Below are 17,966 nucleotides of genomic sequence, written 5' to 3'. Positions count from 1 at the left end.
CCACCAGCGGCCCTGTGGGTGCCTGAGTGGCCTTTCTGGAGGCAGAGGGGCCTCTATTACCTCCCTTTTACCAAAGGGGCGGAGGTGTGACTCCCTGTCTGTCGTTGGGCCGGCCCATTAGTGTATGCAGATTGAGTGGGGGTAGGGGGCCTGAACTGAAGTGGCCTCACTTGTATTCAGGTGTAGTTCACCAGTGTGAACTAATCTGTGCCTCTTTTTTTTTAATCTAAGTGAATTTATCAAAATATGCCTCTGTCAGAGACCTTCCCCTTTCTTTTCATAAAACTTCCCCAAAGCTGTGTTTTGTGGAAAGGCTATCCGCAAATTTAGGCCACTTTTATTTAGCCCGGCCGGGCCAATTTTTGATCCCAATCCAACCCTGGGTATGGGGCAGTGGGAGGCACGGAGATGATCCACACCATTTGGAACAAGAAAGTATTCTTTTCCAAGTGAACTACTGTCAGGGTTGGATTGGTAACGCGGGCACTCAGGCAATGGCTGCAGGGCCGGTAGCCGAGTTATAGCTGTCGGCTGCTTTTTGGGGAAGCCTGGGGGCTGTCTGTGCTGTTAGGATGCGGCCAGCGGCCCAGTGGGTGCCCGAGTGGCCTTTCTAGAGGCAGATGGGCGGAGGTATCACTCCCTTTCTCTCGCTGGACCAGTCCATTACTGTATGCTGGTTGAGAGGGGGCAGGGGGCCTGAGCAGAAGTGGTCTCACTTGCATTCATGTGTGGCTCAGCAGTGTGAACTAATCTGTGCATTTTTTTCTATCTAAGTGAAGTTAATAAAACATGCCCCCCACCCCCTTTCTTTTCATAAAACTTCGCTGAAGCAGTGTTTTGCGGAAAGGCAAAACGCAAATGTGGGCCACTTTTGTTTTGGTGTGCCCGGGACGACTTTTGATCCCAATCCAACCCTGACTACTGTCCTCTGAGGTCAGGAGGTCGCAGGTAGGAGGCAAGTCAGTAGTCACTGCTGGAACCCCTGGCAACACCTTAATGATGTCCATTCGAATGTCCCCGGTTTTAGCAAATAATGTGTACATGAAAGCCGCGGTCGGTAGTAGGAGTAACTGCAGGGCGGTGACGTGGGGAGGGGGAGGGGCAGGGTGGGGGGTAGTAAACTATGGATTCCGGAGGTTTACAGGTAAGTTAACATAAATTAATAAAACGAATTTCTTTGCGTGCACAGCATCGCATTTGGGGATGCTGTGCACGCAACGAAATTCGTTTTATTAATTTATATGTTAACTTACCTGTAAACCTCCGGAATCCATAGTTTACTACCCCTCACCCTGCCCCTCCCCCTCCCCACATCACCGCCCTGCAGTTACTCCTACTACCGACCGCGGCTGATGAATTGTTTGAATTTATGCATTTGCTATCAATGACATTAAAGAGCGAAGCGCCGTGAAAAAAAGCTCATACAAATCTCTTTGACTGACTCACTACATATTTACCACAAGCATTAATCTAAAGGTTTGCTTCGCGTTTTTCAGTCTTTTTGCCTTTTTAAACAACAGTCCCAGTGCACTTCTCAGTTATTACATTAATTTATCGCAGAAAAACGTGTACTTTACTTCGCTCCACACCCTTCACTCCTACCTACAGACCTTGCTTTCCTGTATGTAAAATTTCAATGCCAATAACACTCACCAAGATGTCATCTTTGTTTTTGTTGATTTTTGTTTTGTATGGATTATTCTAGAGACCTCGGTTTTGATACACGTTCACCCATAGAAACACAGTAGACATAAAAACACTGAGCAAATAAGTGAGCAGTTGGGAGGCAGCCTAGTTATCCTGACACATCGTTAAGGGGGCTATTTCGAACAGATCATCTTTGTCAGTCACTTCTTGCACCACAAGATGACGTCGGCCATGTTTGAGAAGTATAGAGCAGTTATCACCGCACACAGTGTGATTTTATTTTCTTTGCAATGCAATGAAATAGATATATCTGTCCTCGTGGCATGGTGTACGTGTACCCCACATAATGTAGTCTTGCTATCTCATCCTGGCTTCTATTCTTCTCTCATCACAAGCCCTGCCCAATGAAACAAATACTGCCACACGTTTAACAGACTAATGCATATTTATCAGCTCAGCGCTGGAAATTGTATTGCGCTGCTCGTTGTTGGCACCTGCAGATGAGGTGGCCCCTGTGCTCATATATGCACATAACACTGCAGGGCTGTATATTTGTTGATAACAAGACCCATTGTAGGTGCACTATATTTCTTTCAAATAGACAAAAATATCTCAGTATGGCAGGCTAAACCATACTGTACAAAACCATTCTATACCATATTATACAATGACAGACCATGCCATATAATACCATAACATACAATCTTGTGACAAGCCGTACCATAACATGCCATACAAAGACAGGCCAAACCATACCACACTATACAAAAATAGACCATACCATACTTTAAAATGATTACTCATACCATACCATACAATGCCAGGCCATACCATAGCATACAAAACCAGATCATAACATATTATACAGTGCCATACTATACTATATATTACCATACCATACAATGCAGTGACAGGCCAAACCATCACATACCATACCACAGAAGAGAGGCCAAACAATACCATACCATAGTATACAAAGACAGGCCAAACCATAACATACTATAAAAAGAAAGGCCACACCATACTATACATTAATAAGCCATACCATACAATACAACACTATGCAAGGAGAGACCAAACCATACCATAGTGTACAGAACAGGCCAAACCTTTCCATAATATACAAAAACAGGCGAAACCATACCATACTATACAAAGACTGACCATACCACACTATACAATTATGTCATACCATATCATACCACTCTATACAATGACAAGCCATACCATACATTACAGTTCATACCATACTATACAATGACAGGCCATACCAAACGGAGTGCGCATGTCACTTACATTTTCTGACTGTTTAATTTGTTGATGTATTGCAGACATGATGTTCTGTTGCCTCTCTCCCTCCATCAGACCGTGCTGCCTTTACCCGCTTCCTCCTATCCTCCATCGGTATGCCTTTGTCACCCTCCATCCCCACCCTCATTCCCATGGTCCATGTTGCCTTTGCCCACCTCCCTCCCTCCATGTGGCTTTTGACACCTTTCTCAGTATCTCTGTGTTTGTTACTGCTTCAAACACGCTGCACCATACTTGAGAACATTTATTTTCAGAATGTGTGTGTCACTTATATTTTTCTGACTTTTGTTGTTTTAATTATATTGCAGAAATGATATTCCTTCATGTTGCCCTTTCTCCCACTGTGTTGCCTTTGCACCCCCAACCTCTGTGCCTGTGACTTTTGACCCCTCTATCCGTATCTCTGTCTTTGTTACTGTTTCAAACACGCGACACTGTAGTTAAGAAAGTTTTTTTTAGAGTGCACGTCTCACTTATATTTTCTGACTTTTTTGTTTTGGTTATATTACAGACATGATATTCCTTAATATTTTCCTCTCGAGCTCCATACGTTCGTGTTGCCTGTACCCACCCCCTCTCACCCGCCATCTGTGTGCCTTTGCCCTCTTTCCTCCTCTCTTTTAGTTCTGTGGCTTTTGCCCAGTGGTGGCCGCCATGAATAAAGGGTGGTGAGGCATGAAGGGGGAGCGCGGGAGGGGGGAGGTCGCTTGGGGAGGTTAGTAATAATATATTAATTTAAAAATAAAAACTTACCTTCAGCAGCCAGCCCCCTTCAGCGTTGCGCTGCCTCTCCTTCCTGGGTCCCAGCAGCCCCTGGGATAGACTCCCATCAAATACTCATGCTGCAGAGCAGTGTAGGTATTGGCGAGAGTGGGCTCAAATGATGCCCTGCTGAGACCAGTGAGTCTGGTGTTTCTCCAGCCTGGATGCTCGATGCAGCTGGGCGCGAGAATACCTAAGTAGGCATGTGTGTTTTGTTTGGCCTGAGACGGCTGGCCAAACACACATGAGCACTTAGGGAGAGAGTGGACGTAGCACTCCTCCCCCCTCCCATGCCTAGGCCCCGCCCCTCCCTACAGCGCTGGCAAAAAGGCAGCAAATGCAAAATAAAACAATGCAAGAACATCGTTTTATTTTACATTGGCTGGCCCTGAGCCAGGCAGTGGGTGAAGCCGCTGCTGCTTTTGACCCTCTCTCTGCTACCATACCATACTATACAATGACAGACCACACCATACCATACAAAGCAATGACAGGCTGCACCATAACATACCACACCACACCACAGCACATCACACCACACCATACCATTTACCAAACCATACCATACCATACAATGACAGGCCATGCCATAGCATGCTATACAGTGACAGGCAATACCATCCCATACCATACCAAAAGATACCATTCCACAACATACCATACTATACAAGAACAAGCCATACCATACTATACAATGACAGGCTATGCCATACCATATGCCATCATAAAATATCATATCATACTATTCAATCACATACCATACCATGACAAGCTATACCGTACCATACAACCGCCTATACTATATTAACACAAAAAGATGATGGGTGTAATACTGAGCATTATCCAGGAGCGACCCGTGCAGTGAGCAGTGAGGCGGTGGGGGCGGGTTGGGGGCATTCGACAGATGACCACAAGGGAAAATTAAATAAATGCTGGCATTATCAAACATTCACCCCCAGTCACAGATCTGGGTTAAATCTATTGTTTATTTGTTGACTATGCCACCCCAATTTGGACCCAGCCATAGGCAAATCAGTCTTGACCCAGCTCCCCCTGGGAACAGTCCAGCACGAACTGCCAGGCCAGGTACTCCCTGGACAAGAAAACAAGCATCCTGAGACTGGTTTCGGGGTGTACCATATTATGCCTTACTATATACAATGACAAGCCATCCCATCCCATACTATACAATGCCCAGATCCTGCACTGTTATACTACATGGCTAAACAAAACAATGACAAAGCCAATAGATCTTGCTGCACAGGTGGACCTGTTGGCTTTGCCAATGCGTGTTCCATCCAGAAGCAAAACTGCCGGCAGTTTTGCTGTTTATGCATCTGCCTGCACTGGGTTTGAAAATGGGAGAACCCTGCAAATCAAGAAATCTGCTTTCTGGCCATTGAGGAATTGTAGGCAATAGGAATCCTTGTGCCACCCACCACTGTCAGGGGCTGGCTATTGAAACACAGTTAACTGTAATTACATGACCAGTTCTTTAAATGGGCTGGTACTGTCCGATACGGAGTACGGCACTTTTTTTTTATTTTGAGAGAGAGAGTACTTACACTTTTCAAGAGAAATGCTATACTTTTAATTGGAGAGAACTGGCACTTCACAGAAACAAGCAGGTAGTCTGGTACAGAGTACCTGCACTTCTATTTTTCATTTCAAGCACTGTTAATAACAAAGGCTGCCCTGTCAGTGCACTCAAAGAAACTTTCCAAGCAGTGGAGTTGGAGTGTGATGCCTGTCAGCCAGGAGGACCCTGCAGGGAGGTGCTCCAGACAGACTTATCCTGTGAAAGTTGCTTTGAAGTGGACAGTCAGGGGGTTGGGCCCTGTACTTGCATGAATGCAACTAGCATTACAGTAAATACATTTGCTATAGCCTCATTTTTGCTGCAAAAGAAAAAAAAACAATGGTCCTTTTTTGCACACAGAGCAGCAGATCAGACCCAATTGCGCCCAGCAGGTAGAAAAATTCGGCGAAATTCCCATCTTTCATTTTCAATGTAGGAAGTTCTCCCAACTCTACTGATATTGAAGGGCGAATTGCATGTGGCCATTTTTGATATTCAGGGCCCATATTACCCACGTGTCCTGAGAGCACATTGGGTTTTCGTAGCCACTTTTTCTCTTCCTGGAAACTCCTGTTACAGAAGGATCCAGGGAAGCTCGCGCCGGCCCTCCTGTCATACACACTGCAAGAGCGCTTATTCCACACACACCGGCAACGTCAATGAGGCGCGCGCTTGTTTGCGTGACGCCATCACCGGGCATACATGAATGCTCACCATAGTCCGTGTGTCTGCACTATATTACAGAAGAGTAGGAGGGCAAAAAGGAACATGGGTGATGCGCTAATTACTTGATGCCTGACTGGTGCACAGTACACGTGCGCCGCCTTCAAACAGTGCATGGAGGATCCGGACGCCCCCCTGTGCCCCCCCCCCCCCCCTGCTTCCCCTCTCCATCCATTCCCAGACACACCTCCGTCAGAGAGTTGCAGTAGCAGATTGAAGCCCCCTGTGGGATGTCTCTAGGCTCCCTCCAGAGGCAGGCAGAGCCCATCAGCACAAATGTGTACCGTGTGCCCACTAATGCAAACCCTGAACCAGATGTGTATTCCAGGGCAAAACAATTACGTAACTGTCTATACAAAAACGAATTGACATTTTTCCTAAGACGAAATTCCACTCGTAAATGTAATAAAGGCAAATAACAAGTATATCTTTATAATGGCTATCACAAAATGAAGCTTCAACACTTTTTACCCATAAAATAGTTACTTCATGCCGAGTTCTGAAGCACATTAAATAAACAAATGTATTGAATGTAAGCACAGATTGGACTAATGCACAGCTAAATAAGCTATAAGAAAATAATCGTATATCTGCGTTTAGTCTTTCGTTACATTGACGTCTATTTTGTTTTCATCGAAACCAAAACTTCATGGATCCTGATTAAATATAACTACCGTACACAAAAAATACAAATTCCTAAGTCGTTAAGGACAATACCGAAGCCACGCAAGAGAAACATCATTTTGTTAAATGGCAGTGAGAGAATGAACAAGTCGCAGTACACAAAGTACTGTGTACAAAGTACAAATGTACACTGAAGTCGTCATGTAATGTAACTGGTTCTATTGTAAAGCCCTCTGACACCTTCGGGTAAAGTCCGCGCTATATGAAAACGCAAAAATAAATAAATAGAAAGTAAACACACCCTCTTTTTACCATGCGCTTTTTAGGTTAACAAAAAAAGAAGTTAATTATAGCATTTAAAGAAGTTAATTATAACATGCTCTCTCCCTTGTTTGCAAGTTCTCAGCAAAAGTATAACTGGAAGGCGAAGAGCCGGTATTTTGACACTTTACCTGCCTCGGAGCTGCAACTCGTGAATCCTCCGTCCTCCCAGATCCCGCACATCTTCCACAGCCCGCTTTCAGCAGAATCAGGTCTGAAACGCGCCTTCTAGTGCCGTCCCCGCCGCCTACCCAGCATGCCTCCTAATGAGTTCTCGCGGTCTGCCGCGTGCCCATTAGCCGTGTTCATTAATTTATCATTGCATGATGCTAAGAGCCGTTTCCTGAGGCGGTTCTGCCACACCTGGGGACGCGCGCGAGCCCGTTAGTGTGTCCGGACTGGTTGGTTGGGTTTGAAGGATGCATGGCTGCCTTATAGAAGGACATCTATGTTGTCCCATGAGCGGAGCGCCAAAATACAGAGGGTAAATATTGCATAAACGTGCGGCACCTAACCACAGCGAAGGAATCACTGTCGCAGCCAGGAACACAACTGTACTTGGGCCCAGAGCGACTCGATTCATGAATAAATACTTCATGGGAAAATCGGTGAGTCTTTTTAAAGTTCATGGCATCTAACCCAGTAAGAATGGGACGTGTGACACACAATTGATAACGTCAGACATCTTCAAGCAAGAGCGCATTTCCCACCCCAGTCTGAGATTATGTAAATAAAGTGTACGCGCGTTAGTGTCCAGGGCTCAACTCCTATTGAACTGACGGGGCCTAATTTATGTAGGTTTTTAACAACGATGTCAAATGGAGCGACGGCACAGGAAATGACGTCACATCTGTGACGTCACAACACTGATATATTTCCCTAAAGAATTCGCCTACATTATAGTTAAACCTGTTATCCTAAAACAAAGGAATGCCAAACTTGCTATATGGCGCTTTGGAAAGATATTTCAAACTCATCTAGCTGGTGTTGGACAGGATAAATCAAGTCAACGGCATTTATTTTTGAGACAGTGAAGACGTGACATGATGCAGGAGGGTTTTGATCGTGTTCTTCTTTCCTTAGAATCTCCCACGTGGCCGCCTGAGTGGAAGCAGCACAAAAACAGAAGCTAAACATAGCCACAAAACACGAAAAGAACATTTACGGCTTCTTTTAAATGCATCGCACGCTTCTCACATATAAAATGGAAGCTGCGTAGAAAATAATTGACTAAAAGTGAAAACAGTTGAAAAGAAACTGGGGTTATTCGGTAGTTAGCCTTTAACAACTATAGTTAAGGTGATGAACTAAACCGTGTTGGGTATTGTTTGTAAGTGATAATGGCTTGGTGCTTCATTTTCGTTTGTTTTTTGTTCTCATGCCAAAGACAGAGCACAGACGCCCCTCTGGGTGCTTTGCAGCCACTCTCATATCATTACACAAAGAAAGTGTAAGTGACAGGCAAATCCATTTGATCGTAGCTTAAAAAACCGACTCCCGCCCTGCTCTCTCAGGGATAGAGAAGGCGACAGTGGGTGAAGGCATTCTGGAAAGCCATGTGTGTAGTGTAGGGGAGGTTGTATTTATTGGCTGCTCATAGGATCTTTCTCTGTTTTCTAAGCACAAGGGAATGCCAGTACTTAGATACACTTATAGGACTCGGACCTCCCAGGTTTTCCCTGTCCCACCCCCATAAATCCCACAAATCAATGATTTGCCATCAAGCTTTGTGGGTGAAAAGAGGCCATGTTTATTACAAATAATCCTCACCAATAAACATGACAATACATCTCTTAAGCATATTCCTATTCCAATATGAAAATAACATTAAAACACTTTATCACAATAATATTTACAAGCAAATTCTTCTTCGCATCATGATCAACACCTAAGAAATGGCAGAATCTAATTTTATATAGAAGACGTTAATTATCACTTCAGCACCAAGGGGCCTTCAGGCTCGCACCCCCCAAATGAGAACCACACAGGTGCAACCCACTTGCGTCCTTGAGAGGTGAGCCCCTGCCACCTGCTCCTTGTCCGCAACCGTAGGGGCCCACCCCTCCACCACCAGGCCGCCCCAAGGGGGGGCTCGTAGGGGATAACAAGGGGCAACAGCCCTTTGCCCTAGCTTGTATCCTGGTGCGCTTGCCCCCCAGCCGGTGTACCCATTCTCTCTGGGGTGAGCCTACCATCTCTCCCCCTCAGTGCTGGCCTAGGGATAATGCAGGAGGACTCCCCTTAACGATGTAAGTCAATCTATGAGGCCTCCTTACCGCCACAAGGGCGACCAGGTCAACCGGACCTTCACCCCCCACCACAAAACAAATTCTGAACGAATGACCAAATGCCATCAGTCCATAAGTCCGTGCCAATGTTTGACAAGTACACGCCGTCGCAATGGAACATGTGATCACCCCAGAGCAACTTGTGTGGTATGTGACACAGGCGGCCGTGGCCTGCACACAGCTTAGCCAATTCCGCATTCAAGTACCTCACTGAAACGTTCAATGTCCTGGACCACACCCCAGATCCCCACTTGCGCTGTTGGATCTTATGAGACCATGCGATCCAAGCCCAGGGGAAGATCCCCCCCAACCAAGCAAATTCTGCCAGCAAAGCTTCTCAGACAGCCCGATGACCTAGCTTCACCATGTCGTTCCCGACCACGTGCAGGATGATTAAGTCCGGGGACTGGAGTCCCTCATGCTCCCCGTCTTTTCTACCAACTGCCGTAGCTGCCCGATTTGGAGGCCCCCAACACCCGCCAATGGAACGACATCCCGTCCAAACACGCCGGTTTTGACTTATGCTGCTGCTGCAAACGACAAGCTGCCGCACAAACGAGTTTCCCAACACCCATATCACCTTACAGGGCATGCTACTGTAGAAAGAAGAGACAAATATAAGAATGGCAACGCACAAACTTATTTTTACAAAACTTACAACAACTCGGGACGCACATAGCGCTGGAAACATGAAGAGGACCACCGACCAACGCGCTGGACCTCTTCAACAGAGAGGGATGGTCCTGTTGCCAAGGTCGCCGCCCCGATTCTAAATGAATGGGAAGAATAGCCAGCGAGGTCTATACACATACTTCGCAGGGTGCTCCTGAAAACTGCAGTGATCTGATACTTTGATAGGCACTACCCATTCTCATGGATAAACAGGGAGCAGGCCATCCCTTGCGGGCGAACAGGCAAATAAATTCCCATCCATGCCACTGGGCACACTACAGCTCTTGTGGCAGGCCTAAGCCAAATCGAGGTCCCTCTACACAAGCTGTCTGTTTTCGATGTACGCAATGTGATGGAAAGCCCTCCCTGCTCCAATTTAACATCCTGCAATTGTAGACCAGCTGCAGTATCCAACTTTGAAGTCCCCACTAATTTGCCCACTCTGAAGGCCCCATAGCCTGAACTGGCCTGGCTCTTTCTTAAGCCCCAACCCTAGTGGAGAGCAAACATAGTCATGCCATCGTGCAGTAACAAAAGGGTACAAAAGGGGGTGGTAATGGACGGAGCATCAGAACCAATAAAACACTCACACCCAGTCAACAGATCTGGGTTTTTATTCCATCACCATTCTTTAGCCCACTCTGCCACCCCAGTTCAGACATGGCCATATGCAAATCAGTCTGACCCTGTGCATCATGGGAACAGTCCAGCCTGAACTGCCAAGCCATGTCTTCCCTGGGCCGGAAACAAGCTTCCTAGGACCGGTTTCTGGCATTTCAGCCGTCTTCAGCCAGGCTTGCTTTAATCCAGTGGCAAAGTGAGCAAAGAACTCAACGTCTGAGCACACCCTACTAACTTATCACGAACAAAGCGGTACAAAAGGGGGTGGTGATGGACGGTGTTGGAAGGCGTTCCCCGGGGAGGCTACGGAATGCGTTCCCGACCACCCGGAGGCCCACCTTACCCAGAGTTAGGCCGAGCAAGAGCGGGGAGGCCCTTCCTGGAAGGGTCTCGTACCTAGGATCGCACACGCTGCGCTTACTCTCTCTTCGGATAGAGGGACACCACACAGTAATTCGTTGTAAGACAATGCTTTTATCGGTAGTTTGTCAGGGATCTTTATGATCTGGCAGGCAGGTGCAGAAGTAATGCCACAAGCGGCAGCGATCTCGTGAGGAGGGAAAGGGTAGCGGGACAGTCTTTGAATCAGTTTCTCTGCGAGGTATCCGGCGCACAGCTCTCAATCCTCGAGCTGAGGGGATGTTGCTTCTCTCGGCAATCTCTGCCGATTCTCTTGGAGGAGCGGGCCGCGAGTCACTCAGCAGGCACCGGAGGTTCGTAGTTCGGGGAGCCGCGACGGCGTCAGCAGGGCTCAGATGGTTCAGAGTTCGGGGAGCCGCGACGGCGTCAGCAGGGCTCAGATGGTTCAGAGTTCGGGGAGCCGCGACAGCATCAGCAGGGCTCAGATGGTTCAGAGTTCGGGGAGCCGCGACAGCGTCCGCAGGGCTCAGATGGTTCAGAGTTCGGGTAGTGTTCTTCGGTTCGGTGAGCGATCGAGCCGCGACCAGGTCAGCAGGCTCTCGTCAGTCCAGGTCTTCTCTGCTCCCGTCCCTTCAGCACCCCTTGTTATACTCCCCCTCCTCTTTGAAGTCCGGAGTCCTCGCGGAGAGGGGTCTGGTGCCTGGGGGGACGGTGTGCCGGGGTTTCCTGTCGCTCGGCCCTTTGATCTGTTCAGGTGGGTCCGGGAGGGACTCCAGACACCCAGCAGGCGAGGCGCCCGCTCACCGGGGGCCTGGTGGTCGATCGAAACCTCCCTCGGGGGAGAGACCAGAGGTGTGACAGGGTCGGCGCCTCTCGGTTTGGTTTGGGGGGGTTTCGCTCTCCCTCGGCCGGGCATGCGTGTTGGGGATCTGGTCGGTCCTCGGGATGTTGGCCCACGGGAGCCGGAAGGCCGTGTCCACGGGGTTCGGCGTGGTTGTAGGGTAACTTGCTGGTCGGGAGGGCCCACGCCACGAGGCCGGTCTCACACGTGCCCCCCCCAGCTGAAAGGCGGGGAGAACTACCCATCCACTTGGGGGTTCTCCTCGCTGAAGCGGAAGAATCGGGACAGGCCAGCCGCGTTGGCGTGGTCCGTCCCGGGGCGATGTTCCACCGTGAAATCCATCCCCTGGAGGGAGATGGACCAGCGTAGCAGCTTGGGGTTTTCCCCTCGCATCTGCATCAACCACCGCAAGGGTCGGTGATCCGTTTGCACTCGGAAGTGCGTTCCGAACAGGTAGGGCCGTAGCTTTTTGAGGGCCCAGACTACTGCGAAGGTCTCTCTCTCAATGGTGCTCCACCGCTGTTCTCGGGGCAGCAACCTTCGGCTGATGAAGGCTATGGGCCGATCTATGCCCTTGTCGTCGAACTGGGAGAGGACTGCCCCGATGCCGTGTTCCGAGGCGTCCGTCTGGACCACAAACTCCTGGGCGTAGTCGGGTGCTTTGAGCACCGGAGCCGCGCACATGGCGGCCTTTAGGGTGTCGAACGCCTTCTGGCAGGAGGGAGTCCAGTGTACTTTCTTGGGGTGTTTTTTGGAGGTTAGTTCTGTAAGGGGGCCTGCGATGCTGCCATAGTTTTTAATAAACCTTCGGTAGTAGCCGGTGAGGCCCAGGAAGGCCCTGACTTCCGTTTGGGTTGTGGGGGGTTCCCAGGACAAGATGGCGTCGATCTTCGGCTGGAGGGGGGCGACCTGCCCACTTCCCACCTGGTGCCCCAGATAGGTTACGGAGCCGTGCCCAATTTGACATTTGCTGGCTTTGATGGTGAGGCCGGCCCGGCGCAGAGCCAGCAGGACTTGTCGGAGGTGCTGGAGGTGCTCGGTCCATTGGGAGCTGAATACCGCTATGTCGTCGAGGTATGCTGCGCTGAACCCCTCTAGTCCGGACAGGACCCTGTTCACCAGCCGCTGGAAGGTGGCCGGGGCATTCTTCATTCCAAACGGCATCACCCTAAAGCGGTAGTGCCCATCCGGGGTGGAGAAGGCGGAGCGCTCCTTGGCTCCCTCGGTGAGGGCAATCTGCCAGTATCCACTAGTCAGGTCGAAGGTGCTGAGGTAGCGAGCGGCCCCGAGGTGGTCAATGAGCTCGTCGGCACGGGGGATAGGGTGAGCGTCCGCTCGGGTGACCGCATTGAGTCCTCGGTAGTCCACGCAAAACCTCAGCTCGGGGGCAACACCCGGTGTAGTCGCTTTCGGAACCAGGACTACCGGGCTGGCCCAGGGGCTGTCGGAGGGTTCAATCACCCCGAGGTCTAGCATCTTTGCCACCTCGGTCTGGATGCAGGTTCGGACCCGATCAGGGACCCGGTAGGCCCGATGTCTCACTGGCAGGCTGTCGCCGGTGTTCACGTCGTGGACACACCAGTTGGTGACCCCAGGGGTCAGGGAGAAGAGGTCCGCGAACTGCCTTAGTAGCTGGCGGCAGTCGTTGGACTGTTGGGCTGTGAGGGCGGTTGACAGTCTCACCCCCTCCACGGACCCATCGGTCTCTTTCGCCCCCAGGGGGTCTGGAAGGGGCTCGGTGTCTTCTTTGGTCCCATCGTCGGTGGCCAGGAGTAAACTCAATTCGGTCCTTACAAAGTGGGGTTTGAGGCGGTTCATGTGGAGAACCCGGAGGGGGTTCCGCGGGGACTGCACATCGACGAGATAGGTGACTTGGCTCTTCCGTTCGACCACCTTGAAGGGTCCAGTCCATTTATCTTGGAGGGCGCAGGGTCTCACCGGGGCCATGACCCAGACTTGTTGGCCCGGCTGAAACTCGACCAGCGTAGCATTCTGGTCATACCAGCGCTTCATTTCTTCCTGACTAGCCTCGAGGTTCGTTTCTGCGAGTTCTCTGAATTTCCGGGTCTGGTTGCGGAGCGCCAAGATGTACCGGAACACATCCGGAGGGGTTCCCAGGGGGTTGTTTCCCACCCCTCCTTGACCAGGCTCAGGGGTCCCCGGACGGGGTGTCCATATAGTAGTTCGAATGGGCTGAATCCCAGGGATTTTTGAGGAACCTCCCGGTAGGCGAACAGGAGGCATGGGAGGAGGACGTCCCACCTCCGGCGTAGGGGTTCCTCGAGGCCCATGATCATTCCTTTCAGTGTTTTATTAAAGCGCTCGACTAGGCCGTTTCCTTGGGGGTGGTACGGGGTGGTGAATTTGTACGATACTCCGCACTGCTGCCAGAGGGACTTCATATATCGGGAGATAAAGTTCGTACCCCGGTCACTCACGACTTCGCGGGGGAACCCCATGCGGGAGAAGATCCACATCAAGGCCCGGCCTACCACGGGGGCCGTCATGGTGCGGAGAGGGATGGCTTCGGGGTAACGGGTGGCATGATCCACCAGGACGAGGATGAACCGGTGGCCCTGGGCGGTCTTAGGGTCCAGTGGTCCCACAATGTCGATTCCTACCCGCTCAAAAGGGGTACTGACGACGGGAAAGGGTTGTAGCGGAGCCTTGCGCTTGCCCCTACTCTTTCCGCTGGCCTGGCACGTGGGGCAAGACTTGCAGTGGGCCTCCACATTTGCTCGCATCTTGGGCCAATAGAAGTGGGTGACGAGTCGTTGGTAGGTCTTATCTTGGCCTAAGTGTCCGGCCAGGGGTACATCATGGGCCAGGCCCAGGAGGAGACTTCGGAAGCGTAGGGGTACCTCTAGTACTCGGGCCGATCCCAACTCGGCCGACTTCTGTTCGCTGTACAGGAGGCCGTTCTCCCAGTATACCCAGTGGGTGCCAGTCCGGTCGCCTGCTGCTTGGGCCTCGGCCTGTTGTCGGGGTCCAATGAGGGACAGGCAGGTGGATTGTTCTTGGCAGAATTCTTCACGGGAGGGGCCCCCTTCGCAGTGCCACTGGGCCAGTTCTGGCAAGTCCCCGAGTTTGGTCAGGGTTTCGGGCTCGGAAGGCACGGACCCTTCGTCGGGAGCGGTCGGTTCGTCCAGAAGGGGGTCGTTGGCCTCTGGTGGTGTATTCTGGATCTCGGGGATGGTGGCGGTGCTTAGCGGCATGGCCTCTCCCCCCTCGGAGGAAGGCGCCCTGAGAGTCATCGAGCGCGTGGTGGCGCATACCCACTCGGGTAGGCCCATCATCTCGAGATGGGCTCTTCGTTTCACTTGTCCCCACGGGGAGTTCTCAAGGTCGTTGCCCAGGAGGCAGTCCACGGGCTGGGAGGTTCGGACCGCCACCTTTAACTTGCCGGTGACTCCCCCCCATTCGAAGGGGACTAGGGCCATCCGGCAGAGGCTCTCGGAATTGTCTGATGATATGACGGGACAAAAGGCGCCAGGCAGGATCTGATCTTCAGAGATCAGGTGACAATGAACCGCCGTGACACTCGCCCCCGTGTCCCGGAGGCCCTCGATGCGGTGACCGTTGACCGTTACCTGCTGTCGGTACTTCTTCGTGTTGGCGGGAAGGGACGTTACGGGGACCATCTCCTGGTCCCCTAGGGAGACCAAGGCCATGGCGGCTGGTTCCCATTCTTCGGAGTCTTCCATCTCTTCCCCCAGGGCTACGGAGGCCATTTGTCGAGCCGGCGGGGTTGTTGTGGCGGTCCGCTGGTACAGGGGACATTGAGGGTTGCTGGCATAGTGTCCGGTCTGTTGGCAGCGGAAACAGGTGATCCTCACTCGGGGCCCCGGCCTCCCTGGTGGCCCGGTGCTGGCCGGAGGTGGAGCTGGAAAGGGCGGAGATTGTCCTCTGGGAGGGCTGAGCGGGGATCCCCCCGGGAGCTCCCTTGGCCGGCCTTGATTCCCTCCGCCCCTCTGGCGGGGGGGTCCCTGACTGTGGCGACCGTAGTCTCCCACGGGGCCCCGGGAGGCCCGGGTGTTCACCCACCGGTCAGCCTCGACGGCCAGTTTTCGAGGGTCTGTGAGTTTGCTGTCCAGGAGGTGCTGGCGCAGCTCTACGAAGCAATTAGCGGACAAGTGTTCCCATGCGATTAGGTCGAACAGCTCCTCAAAGGTGGATACCTTGCTGCCCTTGATCCATCCGTCCAAGGCCCGGCTGTAAAAGTTTACGTACTCCACCCAGGTGGTACCGGGTATCTTATTGCAGTCTCTAAACCGTTGCCGGTACATTTCAGGGGTGAGCCCATATCTGGCTACCAGGGCCTCTTTCATGTGACTGTAGGAGTTCATCACCGTGGAGGGCAGGTCCAGCAGGGTATCTCTCCCCTCGCTCAGGAACCGGCCCCACAGCCCAGCCCCCCAGTCTCTCTGCGGGACTCGGTGGGAGGTCATGGCGACTTCGTAGGCTTTGAACCATTGCTGAATGTCGTCGTTCTTATAGTATTCTTTCACCACATCTTTGGGGATGTGGACCTTTGGCTCCACGGTGGAGGAGATGGGTTGGGTTTCCGAGGGTCAGGCCTCCGCATTCTTAGCCTTGAGCTCGATTTCTTTTAGGCTACGTTCGTGCTCTAGTTGGAGTTTTCTTTCTTCGTGTTCTCTTTGTCGTTTCTTTTCCTCTAGTTCTCCTTGTAGGCGTAACTGTTCTACCGCCAGTTTTTTTTCAGCCAGTTTTAGCTCTCCTTCGATTTTTAATTTTGCTAGTTCCAGTTCGTGGTTGCGACCTCTTTCTCGGTCCGCTAGTTCCTCTGGGGATAGGCCCCCCTCGGGGGCGCCGTTCCTCCCCGGGGTGCTTCGTGGTTCTTTGGGAGGCTCCCCTTCTGTTTGTGCCCGGGGAGTCCCCGCCTCAACCCAGGTTTTTAATGCCCCCTGGAAGTCCTCTTTCGTGCTTAGTCCGGTGGTAGCGATTCCAAAGTCTTTGCAAAATTGTTTCAGTTCTCGGTGCGTATAAGATTCTAACTGGTCCTTTTGGAATGTCGTGCTCGGGTTGGTGCTTGCGGCACCTAGGGAAGTTTCTCCTTCCATTTCTTCTTGGTAGTGCGTAAGCTGTCTACTGCACGATCTCTAGGTGTTGGCTCGGATCCCGTCGCCTGCCACCAAATGTTGGAAGGCGTTCCCCGGGGAGGCTACGGAATGCGTTCCCGACCACCCGGAGGCCCACCTTACCCAGAGTTAGGCCGAGCAAGAGCGGGGAGGCCCTTCCTGGAAGGGTCTCGTACCTAGGATCATACACGCTGCGCTTACTCTCTCTTCGGATAGAGGGACACCACACAGTAATTTGTTGTAAGACAATGCTTTTATCGGTAGTTTGTCAGGGATCTTTATGATCCGGGTGGCAGGTGCAGAATTAATGCCACAAGCGGCAGCGATCTCGTGAGGAGGGAAAGGGTAGCGGGACAGTCTTTGAATCAGTGTCTCTGCGAGGTATCCGGTGCACAGCTCTCAATCCTCGAGCTGAGGGGATGTTGCTTCTCTCGGCAATCTCTGCCGATTCTCTTGGAGGAGCGGGCCGCGAGTCACTCAGCAGGCACCGGAGGTTCGTAGTTCGGGGAGCCGCGACGGCGTCAGCAGGGCTCAGATGGTTCAGAGTTCGGGGAGCCGCGATGGCGTCAGCAGGGCTCAGATGGTTCAGAGTTCGGGGAGCCGCGACAGCGTCAGCAGGGCTCAGATGGTTCAGAGTTCGGGGAGCCGCGACAGCGTCCGCAGGGCTCAGATGGTTCAGAGTTCGGGTAGCGTTCTTCGGTTCGGTGAGCGATCGAGCCGCGACCAGGTCAGCAGGCTCTTGTCAGTCCAGGTCTTCTCTGCTCCCGTCCCTTCAGCACCCCTTGTTATACTCCCCCTCCTCTTTGAAGTCCGGAGTCCTCGCGGAGAGGGGTCTGGTGCCTGGGGGGGCGGTGTGCCGGGGTTTCCTGTCGCTCGGCCCTTTGATCTGTTCAGGTGGGTCCGGGAGGGACTCCAGACACCCAGCAGGCGAGGCGCCCGCTCACCGGGGGCCTGGTGGTCGATCGAAACCTCCCTCGGGGGAGAGACCAGAGGTGTGACAGGGTCGGCGCCTCTCGGTCTGGTTTGGGGGGGGTTTCGCTCTCCCTCGGCCGGGCATGCGTGTTGGGGATCTGGTCGGTCCTCGGGATGTTGGCCCACGGGAGCCGGAAGGCCGTGTC

At 51.9% G+C, this 17,966-nt stretch overlaps 1 protein-coding gene across 6 annotated transcripts in view; it reads right to left on the bottom strand.

Annotated features, from left to right (window-relative positions):
- The window catches only part of P2RY12 (purinergic receptor P2Y12), a 497,887-nt gene that overhangs the window by 100,981 nt on the left and 378,940 nt on the right, over window positions 1-17,966 (bottom strand). The window contains exon 1 of one of the 6 annotated variants that reach the window (XM_085634883.1): window positions 7,099-7,213. The exons of 4 other annotated variants lie outside the window; for them this stretch is intronic. The gene's annotated coding sequence lies outside the window, so the exon portion shown is untranslated. Of the gene's footprint in view, window positions 1-3,711; window positions 3,882-7,098; window positions 7,214-17,966 lie in introns of those variants that run through there. One more of the 6 variants, XM_085634887.1, reaches the window with a different exon arrangement.

This window comes from Triturus cristatus, chromosome 11 (genome assembly GCF_964204655.1).
Source record: "Triturus cristatus chromosome 11, aTriCri1.1, whole genome shotgun sequence".
Lineage (NCBI taxonomy): Eukaryota > Metazoa > Chordata > Amphibia > Caudata > Salamandridae > Triturus > Triturus cristatus.
Note: the sequence above shows the minus strand (reverse complement) of the source record. Positions and strands in the feature narration are given on the sequence as shown.